Source organism: Taudactylus pleione, unplaced genomic scaffold (assembly GCF_031769625.1).
Source record: "Taudactylus pleione unplaced genomic scaffold, aTauple2 ptg000520l, whole genome shotgun sequence".
Taxonomy (NCBI): domain Eukaryota; kingdom Metazoa; phylum Chordata; class Amphibia; order Anura; family Myobatrachidae; genus Taudactylus; species Taudactylus pleione.
Window position 1 is genome coordinate 1,200,672 of NW_028284922.1, and position 12,461 is coordinate 1,213,132.

A 12,461-nucleotide genomic window follows, 5' to 3' on the forward strand; every position below is an offset into this window, starting at 1 on the left:
CTAATAATGTTGCAAAGAGCGTGCTAGCTCCTCTCTTGTTCTGTAACAAACAGTTACAGTAGTGTTAGTAAAACACCAGTATGTGTTTTTGTTCTGCTATTTATATTTAATAATCCATCATCTGGCACAGGAAGATATAACATTTCTATTTCTGAACTGTTTTAGAGTGGAGCTACAGTTCCTTAGTAAAACATAAGACTGTATTTAAACCAGTGCAGAAATACATTTCTCATTAAACTGTGTCATTTTTCCTTTTAATGCCATAATAGTATTTTTACAAGTGAAATGTCTTATTTTTTTGCTTTGCCATACATTTTAATAGGGTAACCACCAATGATAAACCCTGCTGGTGTAGCAAAAATCATCAAATATTTAACAGAACTTAAGAATTAAAAAAAAATCCTTTATTCTTAGTATGAACATTTTTTTAAAATATAGAACTGATTACAGTACTTTTGTTAATGTATAAAAAAAAAAAGAAAAGTACTTGTTAATTATAAGGGCACTACTCAAGATTATCAGTGCCACAACAGTTCTTCCACTCGAACTGATGTTTTCAAATCACCAGCTGCCTGGCTCAAGTCAACATTCATTCAAGCGGGAGATTTGAACACAGTAGTGGAGGAAGCAGTGCTGAACTTATATGAACTACAGGGGTGCCTCTATGATTGACAAGAAACTTTTTGCATTTACATAAATCTAAGTTAAGTTTAAAAAAATGTATGCAAATTATATAGCACATCTTACATATTTTGCAGCTGAAATGCGTTTTTTATTAGTACAAAATACATTTATTATTATTTATAATAATAATAACAAGTGAATAATATATTAAAATACTAAATAAGTACTTATATAGGCCCTCATTCAGAGCCGTACGCTCTGAGCAGAGCGCACGCTCTGAATGAGGGCCGGGCTCCATTTTCATGGAGCGTCCTCCTGGACGCTCGTATAGCTGTGGGTCACCACCCACAGGCTATACGAGCGTGCATTGTGATGGTCGCGATGGTCGAGACCATCGCGACCATCGAATTTGCGAGCCGGAGCCTGCGGTTGAGGTTTTCAACCGCAAGCTCCGGAGTGATTTTGGCTCTATCAGAGCCAAAATCACTCCCACTGACATCACTAGTGATGTCAGTGGGCCGGCTTCTGACGGGAGGCGTTCCCGTGGGAACGCCCCCGTCAGGGAGGCACGCCCCCGGCACGCCCACCAAAGGGGGCGTGCTGTCAATCAACAATCAGAGAAGGGGTAGTGCTATGTGGGTCCTGTCAGGGTGGGGATTAACGCAGAGCGCTACTGCTGGAGGAGAAAAAAAAAGCATCACCATGCTTTCTGCTATTGATCTCCGCCATGCATAGCAAAACCATTGACCATCAGTCATGTCAGCCATTGGCTGACATGAAGTCCTACGTAGCTGGCTGAATTCTGACCCAAAATACTCAATAAAACACAGCATGGCCAGCATATAGCATATGACACTTAGGGGGTGATTCTGAGATGGATGGAAAGCTGCTCTCCCACTGTGCATGTGTCTGAGATGAGATGGGATGGTTTCCATTGGGAGGCACAGATTGAAATTGCATGGTAACCCATGTAATTTTGATGGGCGTCTCTGGGTGGTAACAGGGGGGTGGGTAATAGGAGGGCACGTGTCTCAGTCGTGTCGGTGTCAGCGACTGCATCAAAAGTTGCAGTTCCACTGACATCGGTGGCCATGGTCCCTCGGACATCCTGAACCTGCCTAAGGCCTAAGGCAGATGCAGTGTTCGATGGTGTGGCCAATTGTCTGCCAATATATGTCTAAACACAAGGGCTGTAGAGTGGGGTTTGTACACACAAGCATTTTAAAAGGACACCATGGAAATGACTGTACTCTTTTTGGATCTGAGTCACACATAAGTTCAAATGCGGCCATATCTAGTGGGTTTTCACTAAATATGCTTTAGTGAACATACACACCCTTGCGTACCTCAGGGATATGTCTTAGGCACGGCCGTAACTAGGGTGGTGCGACATGTGACATGGCACAGGGCACCCCCAAGGCAGGGGGCGCTGTTTGGGCCTGTCAACTTTTGTTTATAATCATTCTCACTTGTAGCTACCTCTTCTTTTATCCCTAGTATCTCCTGGCCTCACCTATCTACTCCCTGGCTGACTCCCCCTCCATCTGGCCACTCCCAAAGCACCTTCAGTCACCTTTTATTTACACACACTTCAAAATACTGTCATACTTGGAACTCAAGGCCTGATTCAGACCTGCTCGTGAGCGCTATGCACTCACAAGCGGGTCGATGGTGGCCCAGGGCACATGCGCACAACGGAGCCGGCTCCGTCGTGCGCATACGCGAGACCCGGATAGCGACGAACAAACCGTTGCTCCGGGTCTCGTACCAAAGGGGGCGTGCTGTTGATGTTGAGTGACAGCACGCCCCCTTTGGTGGGTGGGTCGGGGGCGTGGCTTCCCAGACAGAGGCGTTCCCATGGGAACGCCTACCGTCTGGGGCCGGCCCCACTGACATCACAAGTGATGTCAGTGGGAGTGCTTTCGGCTCTGTTAGAGCCAAAACCACTCTTGGGCTTGCGGCAATGAGACCCTACCACAAGGGTCTCATGACAAGCCCGATGGTCGCGATAGTCTTGACCATCGCGACCATCATCATGGCTGCTCACTATAGTTGTGGGTGGTCACCCACAGCTATGCGAGCGGCCAGGGGGCCGGTCAAAAAAACCAGAGGGCCGGCCCTGATTCAGAGCGAGCGCTCTGTCAGAGCGTCCGGCTCTGAATCAGGCCCTCAAACCCCAAACCCATCACCTCTCACATGGCAGTCAGACACCTTATACATGGAGCTCTCTGCCCATGAGGCTGCCATCAGAAATTGTGGAAATGTTGGGGATGCGTCTTATGTCCCTATTTGAAAAGCAAGGAGGCGGGGGCAATGCTATTTCTGGCCCAGGGCGCCAAGAAGTCTAGGTCCGGCTCTGGTCTTCGGCAGACGTGTCTCTCCGTCTGTAAAATGGTAGTAGGTGTGTATTCATAGTTACTACCTATTCTGAGTCATGCATATGACAATGGGACGCTATTTTAGGTATGTCTCTAGCACCTAGCTAGGGGTGGTTGCAAGTGCCGTTGGTAATGATGGCGGCTTCTTTAGTGTATGGGAAAAGTGATGCGTATGCATTAGGATGCGCATATAGTCACACTAGCATTCCATTTGCAATCCATTCGCACTCAGTATGAGGCCGCATTCGCTCCTGCGTGTGACTCAGGATAAGGCCCTTTGACAACGTGTATTTTTTTTACACCCATGTGTCCAAGGCCAAGACCTACACGAAGGATGCATGTATTAAAGGGGAGATTGATAAAGTGGATGGAGATAAAGGGCCTGATTCAGAGCCGCTCGTAAGCGGCCGCTCGTTCGTTCCTACCGATGTTCGCACAACTGCGCATGCGTACGGATTTTAATACGCATGCGCGAACCAGTCAGTGCGGCCCAAAATCATTTGTTTGCTAAATAGCGAATGCCTGCTATTTTGAGTGACAGGAGGAGGCGTATGTGGGTGGTAACAGGGGAAGGTGCTTGAAAACGGGGAGTGGAGATCAGAACGCAGGCGTGCTTAAGGTCAAAACGGGCGTTTTATGGGTGTGCATAATTAATACAGGAGCTTCATTAACCACGTCACTTGGTTGATTTACAGTCAGAACTGCTCGCAAGATTGTGGTAGGAAAAACCAACCACAAGAATAGTGAGCAGTTCATACGCTGTTCGATGTACTCGATTAATCTATTAAATAGTGGACATGACGTATGGTGCGAGCGGCCAGGGGGCGTCTTTTTCAAAATTACGACCGAAAGTTTTGTTCGCTCGTTCATACATAGAGGCGTGAACAGACCGCAAAGTGCGAACGGTTCATTTGAATAGCCACCCCTTTTTAATGAACGAGCGAGTGCAAATAGCGTCCGGCTCTGAATCAGGCCCAAAGTACCAACCACTCAGCTCCTAACTGACACATTACAGGCTGTGTTTGAAAAATGACAGAAGTTGATTAGATGGTACTTTATCTATCTCCACCTTCTATCTCTCTGAGGTTTGATACATCTCCCCCTTCAACCAATATGAGTGCATGAAAGCAGACAAAGATGCCCTTCCAACTCACCAGGGTTCCCCCTTGCCAGTGTGGTATGAAAAGTCGACAGCAGAATGTCAACAGTCAAAATGTTGACATGGACGTTAGGTCGTCAACCAATATGTTGACATTCAAAAAGGTTGACATGATTAAAATGTTAACATGTTCATAATGTCGAAATTTAACATGTCGACACCAGAATGTCGTCATCTTGAATTTTTTTTTATTTTCGCCTAACTCTAATCCTAATATTTACCCTAACCATTAAAAAATAAGCAAAAAACTGCATGTCGACATTCTGGTATCAACATGTTAAATGCCCCCTTCGCTGTAAATTGCTTGATTGGCACAAATGTAGATAGCGGTGGGGCTAAATGACGCGATTCACGAAGAATCGCTTCATTAAGCCCCGCCTCCTACACTGGGACCCGCGATCGCCGCGGAAATTCTCCCCATTCTACCCACTTCACTAGGAAATCAGGAAGTGGGCAGAATGCGGGAGTAGCGCCTTCCCTTCCGAAGGTGCAGGGGGTTACCTGAAAAATCTGGAGCCTCCCGCAAATTCCGGGAGGGTAGGCATGTATGGTCTATTCATGAAGCACTGAAGTGTTCTGTTTAGCTGAAAACAGGGCACTTCCCTGCTTCATGCAATTCATACAGCAAGGAACCGTTGGAGCTTATTACTTCTCCAGCGGGGCACCTGCTCCTGTATGTATCGCATCAATATACATATATGGTGAGTGTGTTTCATAAAGGAATGGAAAGCTCAGTTTCCGTTCCTCTGCTAGCACCGCATTCGCCGTCTCAGGATGATGCAAACAGTGCTGTTCAGGGGCAGAACTATGGGAGACAGTGGAGGCGCCTGCCGCCGGGCTCCAGCTCTGAAGGGGCACCTACTCCATTGTCCACAACATATTCACCCCACTTAGGGATGTAACTATGTAACCGGAGTGTATCGTCATGGCCAGGGCCAGCCCTAGCCCCATTTTTTTGGTAAGCGAGTATATTTTTTGGCACCCCCCTATTCAGTGCCCATGGTAGGGGTCCCCCCCTGTGCAGTGCCCCTTGTGCCCCCAGTAGTAAGCCCCTTATATGGTGCCCCCAGTAGCAGTCCCCCCATGCAGTGCCCCCAATAGTGGTACCCTTTATGCAGTGCCCTTTAAACAGTGGCCCCAGTCGTAGTTCCCCCCCTCTATGCAGTACCCCCAGTAATGCCCTTTATATAGTGCCCTCAGTAGTGGTCCCCCCCTTGTAGTGCCCCTAGTAGTAGTCCCCCCCAGTGGAGGTTCCCCCCCTATGCAGTTCCCCCAGAAGTAGCCCCCCCAGTAGTAGTCCCCCTTTGTAGTGCCCCCAGTAGTAATCCCCCCCTTGTAGTGCCCCCAGTAGTAATCCCCCCCTTGTAGTGCCCCCAGTAGTAGCCCCCCCCCCCCCTGCAGTAGAGACACACTTAATAAAAATTTTAAAAAACACACTTACCTAAAACTCCGCTCCTGGTCTTGGTCCCGCCGCCGCTATCAGCTCCTCCATCCCTCCTCCCAGGCCGCTTTGCATTATGGGAGAGACTTCATGATGTCTCTCCCATTACCCACTGCGGGAGCCTGAAGCTGCCCGGCTCCGGCAGTGGGAGCAGCAGCCGATCTAGTCTGTCTGACTCTCATCAGCTGCTAAAGCTAACACACAGCTGCCGGCGGCGGGTGTTTGTGCTGCGTAGTGCTGACCGAACTCTGTCCGGTCAGCGCTACACACGCGGTGCAGCTGTGTCACAGAGACACAGTCTGCCCGCGGCCCACATGGTATGCAGATGAAGCACCCTCCGCTATGTGGCGCCCCACTCAGCTGCGTACCATGAGTAATGGGAGAACCGGCCCTGGTCACGGCCACCCAATACACGGCACCTGAGAAGCCACCATACACTAGTGGAGAGCTCTATGTTAGACCATCAACTGCTGCCTTTATCTATCTATAGCCTGTCTACATGCGAATTGCTATATTACAGTGTCAGTGGCTGTGCCAGGGGGGACACCAAATTATAACTTGCCTCCAGGCATCTGGGATGAACTTATGCCACTGGTGCTGTTAGGGGAGAAGAACAGCAAAGACATCTGTCTTCCTGCCTTCTCCCAGTTGTCTCCGCCCCTTATTAGCCAGCAACCAATCATATGCATTAGGGGTGAGCGGGTTCGGATTTCTGAAATCCGAACCCCCCCGAGCCCCCCGATCCGTGTCCGATCCGAGTCAGGCTCGACTTTTCCCGCCTGACTCGGATCTGAAATCGAGGCAAAACGTCATCATCCCGCCTTTCCGAGTCTCGCGGGTTTTGGAACCTATATAAGGTACCCGCGTCGGCACCATTTTCTCACTCGGCTGTGGACAGTGAAGAGGGAGGGTGGGAGTTAGGGCTGGCTGGGCTGTGTAGTGTAGTGTAGTGTAGTGCTGCTGTGGTCCACTACTTCAAAGTCCATAGGGGCTGGCTGTGTTGTGCTGTGCTGCTGTTGTTAATAGGGGCTGTGTCCACTACTTCAAAGTCCATAGGGGCTGGCTGGACTGTGTTGTGCAGTCAGTTCTCCATAGGGGCTGTGTCCACTCCAAAGTCCTGTGCAGTGTCCCAGTCCTAAAGGGGTGCTGTAGTGTTGTCCAGGGGGTGCTCTGTCCATCAGGGGTGCTCCCCCCAAGTGCTAAAAAAATAATATATTTTCTGTGTTTGTGAATTGTGTGCACAGTAGCCGCACGTGCATCAACAAAGTAGTGCCAAGCGTGCGCCTGTGTCATAAGTAAAGGGCCGGCTGGCTTGACCGTTAAAGGGTGCTGTAACCCCCAAAGTACACTCCAGTCCAAACCAAAAAAAAAATTATTTTCTGTGTTTGTGAATTGTGTGCGCAGTAGCCGCACGTGCATCAACAAAGTAGTGCCAAGCGTGCGCCTGTGTCATAAGTAAAGGGCCGGCTGGCTTGACCGTTAAAGGGTGCTGTAACCCCCAAAGTACACTCCAGTCCAAACCAAAAAAAAAATTATTTTCTGTGTTTGTGAATTGTGTGCGCAGTAGCCGCACGTGCATCAACAAAGTAGTGCCAAGCGTGCGCCTGTGTCATAAGTAAAGGGCCGGCTGGCTTGACCGTTAAAGGGTGCTGTAACCCCCAAAGTACACTCCAGTCCAAACCAAAAAAAAAATTATTTTCTGTGTTTGTGAATTGTGTGCGCAGTAGCCGCACGTGCATCAACAAAGTAGTGCCAAGCGTGCGCCTGTGTCATAAGTAAAGGGCCGGCTGGCTTGACCGTTAAAGGGTGCTGTAACCCCCAAAGTACACTCCAGTCCAAACCAAAAATTTTTTTATTTTCTGTGTTTGTGAATTGTGTGCGCAGTAGCTGCACGTGCATCAACAAAGTAGTGCCAAGCGTGCGCCTGTGTCATAAGTAAAGGGCCGGCTGGCTTGACCGTTAAAGGGTGCTGTAACCCCCAAAGTACACTCCAGTCCAAACCAAAAAAATTTTTATTTTCTGTGTTTGTGAATTGTGTGCGCAGTAGCCGCACGTGCATCAACAAAGTAGTGCCAAGCGTGCGCCTGTGTCATAAGTAAAGGGCCGGCTGGCTTGACCGTTAAAGGGTGCTGTAACCTCCAAAGTACACTCCAGTCCAAACCAAAAAAATAATTATTTTCTGTGTTTGTGAATTGTGTGCGCAGTAGCCGCACGTGCATCAACAAAGTAGTGCCAAGCGTGCGCCTGTGTCATAAGTAAAGGGCCGGCTGGCTTGACCGTTAAAGGGTGCTGTAACCCCCAAAGTACACTCCAGTCCAAACCAAAAAAATTTTTATTTTCTGTGTTTGTGAATTGTGTGCGCAGTAGCCGCACGTGCATCAACAAAGTAGTGCCAAGCGTGCGCCTGTGTCATAAGTAAAGGGCCGGCTGGCTTGACCGTTAAAGGGTGCTGTAACCCCCAAAGTACACTCCAGTCCAAACCAAAAAAAAATTTATTTTCTGTGTTTGTGAATTGTGTGCGCAGTAGCCGCACGTGCATCAACAAAGTAGTGCCAAGCGTGCGCCTGTGTCATAAGTAAAGGGCCGGCTGGCTTGACCGTTAAAGGGTGCTGTAACCCCCAAAGTACACTCCAGTCCAAACCAAAAAAATAATTATTTTCTGTGTTTGTGAATTGTGTGCGCAGTAGCCGCACGTGCATCAACAAAGTAGTGCCAAGCGTGCGCCTGTGTCATAAGTAAAGGGCCGGCTGGCTTGACCATTAAAGGGTGCTGTAACCCCCAAAGTACACTCCAGTCCAAACCAAAAAAATATATATTTTCTGTGTTTGTGAATTGTGTGCGCAGTAGCCGCACGTGCATCAACAAAGTAGTGCCAAGCGTGCGCCTGTGTCATAAGTAAAGGGCCGGCTGGCTTGACCGTTAAAGGGTGCTGTAACCCCCAAAGTACACTCCAGTCCAAACCAAAAAAATATATATTTTCTGTGTTTGTGAATTGTGTGCGCAGTAGCCGCACGTGCATCAACAAAGTAGTGCCAAGCGTGCGCCTGTGTCATAAGTAAAGGGCCGGCTGGCTTGACCGTTAAAGGGTGCTGTAACCCCCAAAGTACACTCCAGTCCAAACCAAAAAAATATATATTTTCTGTGTTTGTGAATTGTGTGCGCAGTAGCCGCACGTGCATCAACAAAGGAGCAGCGCCAAGCGTGCGCCTGTGTCCCATAAGTAAAGAGCGGGCTTGCTCATTTCTTAAAGGCTGGTGTAACCCACAAAGTGCACTACTCTCCAGCAAAAATAAAAAAATATTTTCTGTGTTTAGCCGCACGTATATATCAAATCGATATAACATAAATGGAGGACCAAACTTTCTCCGATAAAAATAAAATAGAGAAAGATCAAGACCACTTCCTCCTAGTGCTGAAGCTGCTGCCACTAGTCATGACATAGACGATAACATGCCATCAACGTCGTCTGCCAAGGCCGATGCCCAATGTCATAATAGAGGGCACATACAATCCCAAATGACAAAGTTCAGGAAAATGACCTTGAAAAAAACATTTAAATCAGCTGAAGAGAAACATAAACTTGCCAATATGCCATTTACGACACGGAGTGGCAAGGAACGGCTAAGGTCGATCCCTAGTATGTTCATGACTAGTGGTTCAGCTTCACATGACGATAAAAGCCCTCCTCCCACTAAAAAAATCAAAAGAGTTAAGCTGGCAAAAGCACAGCGAAGAACTGTGCTTTCTAAGAAGATATCACAAATCCCCAAGGAGAGTCCAAGTGTGGTGGTGGTTGCGATGCCTGACCTTCCCAGCACTGGACGGGAAGAGGTGGCTCTTTCCACCATTTGCACGCCCCCTGCAAGTGCTGAAAGAAGCACCCACAGTCCACTTGCTGATATGCAAATTGAAGATGTCACTGTTGAAGTACAACAGGATGAGGATACTGGTGTAGCTGGCGCTGAGGAGGAAGTTGGCGAGGAGGATTCTGATGGTGATGTGGTTTGTTTAAATCAGGCTCCGAGGAAGACAGTTGTTGTCCGTGGGATGAAAAAGACCATCACGGTCATGCCTGGGCAGAAGACCAAACATTCCACCTCTTTGGTCTGGCAATATTTCTATCCAAATCTGGACAACATCTGTCTTGCCATATGTACCTTATGTAAAGGTGGAATAAGTAGGGGTAGGGACGTTAACCACCTAGGAACATCCTCCCTTATATGGCACCTGCAGCACGTTCATAATAAGTTACTGTCAAGTTCAGAAACTTTGGCTAAGACCATAAGCAGTCCAGGGACACCTAAATCCCGTTGTCCTGTTGTATCCAAGCGCCTGCAAACCACACCGTCAACTCCCTCCTCGTCAATTTCCTCCTTAGTCAGGATCGGAAGTAGTCCTGCAGGCCATGTCACTGGCATGACTGACTCTCCTATCCGGGATTCCTCCGGAGGATCTTGCATTGCTACGCCTCCTGCTGCCGCTGCTGCTGTTGCTGCTGCTGGGAGTCATTCATCATCCCAGAGAGGAAGTAGGAACACCACTACTTTTACTAAACAATTGACCCTCCAACAGTCCTTAGCGAGGAGGATGAAGTACGACAGCAGTCATCCTGAAGCAAAACGTATAACTGAGGCCTTGACTGCTATGTTGGTGTTAGACGTGCGTCCGGTATCCGCCATTAGTGCAGTGGGATTTAGACAATTGCTGGAGGTAGTGTGTCCCCGGTTCCAAATCCCATCTAGATTCCACTTCACTAGGCAGGCGATACCGAGACTGTACAGAAACGTCAGAAAAAGTGTCCTCAGTGTCCTGAAAAATGCCGTTGTACCCAATGTCCACTTAACCACGGACATGTGGACAAGTGGAACAGGGCAGACTAAGGACTATATGACTGTGACAGCCCACTGGGTAGATGTATCACCTTACGCAGCAACAGCAGCAGCGTCACCAGTCGCAGCATCTCAGAAACGCCAGCTCGTTCCAAGGCAGGCTACGCTGTGCATCACCGGTTTCAGTAAGAGGCACACCGCCGACAACCTCTTAGAGAAACAGGGAAATCATCGCCCAGTGGCTTACCCCACTTAGACTCTCCTGGGGATTTGTGATATCTGACAACGCCACCAATATTGTGCGGGCATTACATCTGGGAAAATTCCAGCACGTCCCATGTTTTGCTCACACAATAAACTTGGTGGTGCAGAATTTTCTGAAAAGCGACAGGGGCGTGCAGGAGACGCTTTGGGTGGCCCGAAAAATTTCAGGCCACTTTCGCCTTTCAGCGACTGCGTGCCGAAGACTGGAGCGCCAGCAAACACTCTTGAACCTGCCCCGCCATCACCTGAAGCAAGAGGTTGTGACGCGGTGGAACTCAACCCTCTATATGCTTCAGAGGATGGAGGAGCAGCAAAAGGCCATTCAAGCCTATACATCCACCTATGACATAGGCAAAGGAGGGGGTATGCACCTGACTCAAGCGCAGTGGAGAATGATTTCCGTGTTGTGCAAGGTTCTCCAGCCCTTCGAACTTGCCACACGTGAAGTCAGTTCAGACACTGCCAGCTTGAGTCAGGTCATTCCCCTCATCAGGCTTTTGCAGAAGCAGCTGGAGAAAGTGAAGGAGGAGCTAAGACAGAGCGATTCCGCTTGGCATGTGGGACTTGTGGATGAAGCCCTTCATTTGCTTTGTCAGGATTCCAGGGTGGTCAATCTGTTGAAATCAGACCACTGCATTTTGGCCACCGTGCTCGATCCTAGGTTTAAAGCCTATGTGGTGTCTCTCTTTCCGGCCGACACAAGCCTGCAGAGGTGCAAAGACCTGCTGGTGAACACACTGTCAGCTGAAGCGGAACGTGACACGTCAACAGCTCCTTCTTCATTTTCTCCCGCAACTGGGGCTGCCAGGAAAAAACTTAGGTATCCTAAGCAATCCGCTGGCGGTGATGCAGGGCAGGCAGGACCAAGTTTGGACATCTGGTCCGGACTGAAGGACCTGGCAACAATTTCTGACATGTCTACTGTCACTGCATATGATACTGTCACCATTGACAGAATGGTGGAGGATTACATCGGTGACAGCATCCAAGTAGGCATGTCAGACAGTCCATACCTGTACTGGCAGGAAAAAGAGGCAATTTGGTGGCCCCTGTACAAACTGGCTCTATTTTACCTGAGTTGCCCCCCCTATAGTGTGTACTCCGAAAGAGTGTTTAGTGCAGCCGGGAACCTTGTCATAGAAAGGCATAGGAGGTTGCTTCCACAGAATGTGGAGAAGATGATGTTCATCAAAATGAATTAACAGCTCTTCCAGGGAGACCAGCCTCCAGAACGTACAGAGGGACCTGTGGTGGTGGATTCAAGTGGGGACGAGTTAATACTTTGTGAGGATGAGGATGTACACACTGAAGAGGGTGAGGAATCGGTGGATGAGGAGGATGAGGACGACATCTTGCCTCCGTAGAGCCAGTTTGTGCAGGGACACATTAATTGCCAGCTTGTTTTGTGGGGGCCCAAACGAACCAATCATTTCAGCCACAGTTGTGTGGCAGATCCTTGCGCTGAAATGATTGGTTTGTTAAAGTGTGCATGTCCTGTTTATACAACATAAGGGTGGGTGGGAGGGCCCAAGGACAATTCCATCTTGCACCTCTTTTTTTTCTTTGCATTATGTACAGTTTGGGGCCTAGTTTTTCAAACTGCCATCCTGTCTGCCACTGCAGTATCACGCCTAGATGGGTCACTTGTTTGTGCCGCCTACTCGTGTCGCTTAGCATAGTCATCCAGCTACCTCGGTGCAACCTTTTGGACGTAAAAACACTATTGTGAGGTGTGAGGTGTTCAGAATAGACTGGAAATGAGTGGA

The 12,461-nt window shown here is 48.7% G+C and overlaps 1 protein-coding gene across 2 annotated transcripts in view; it reads left to right on the forward strand.

Moving 5' to 3' along the window:
* Positions 1–12,461, forward strand: part of LGI2 (leucine rich repeat LGI family member 2) — a 121,376-nt gene that overhangs the window by 25,620 nt on the left and 83,295 nt on the right. The window lies entirely within an intron of this gene.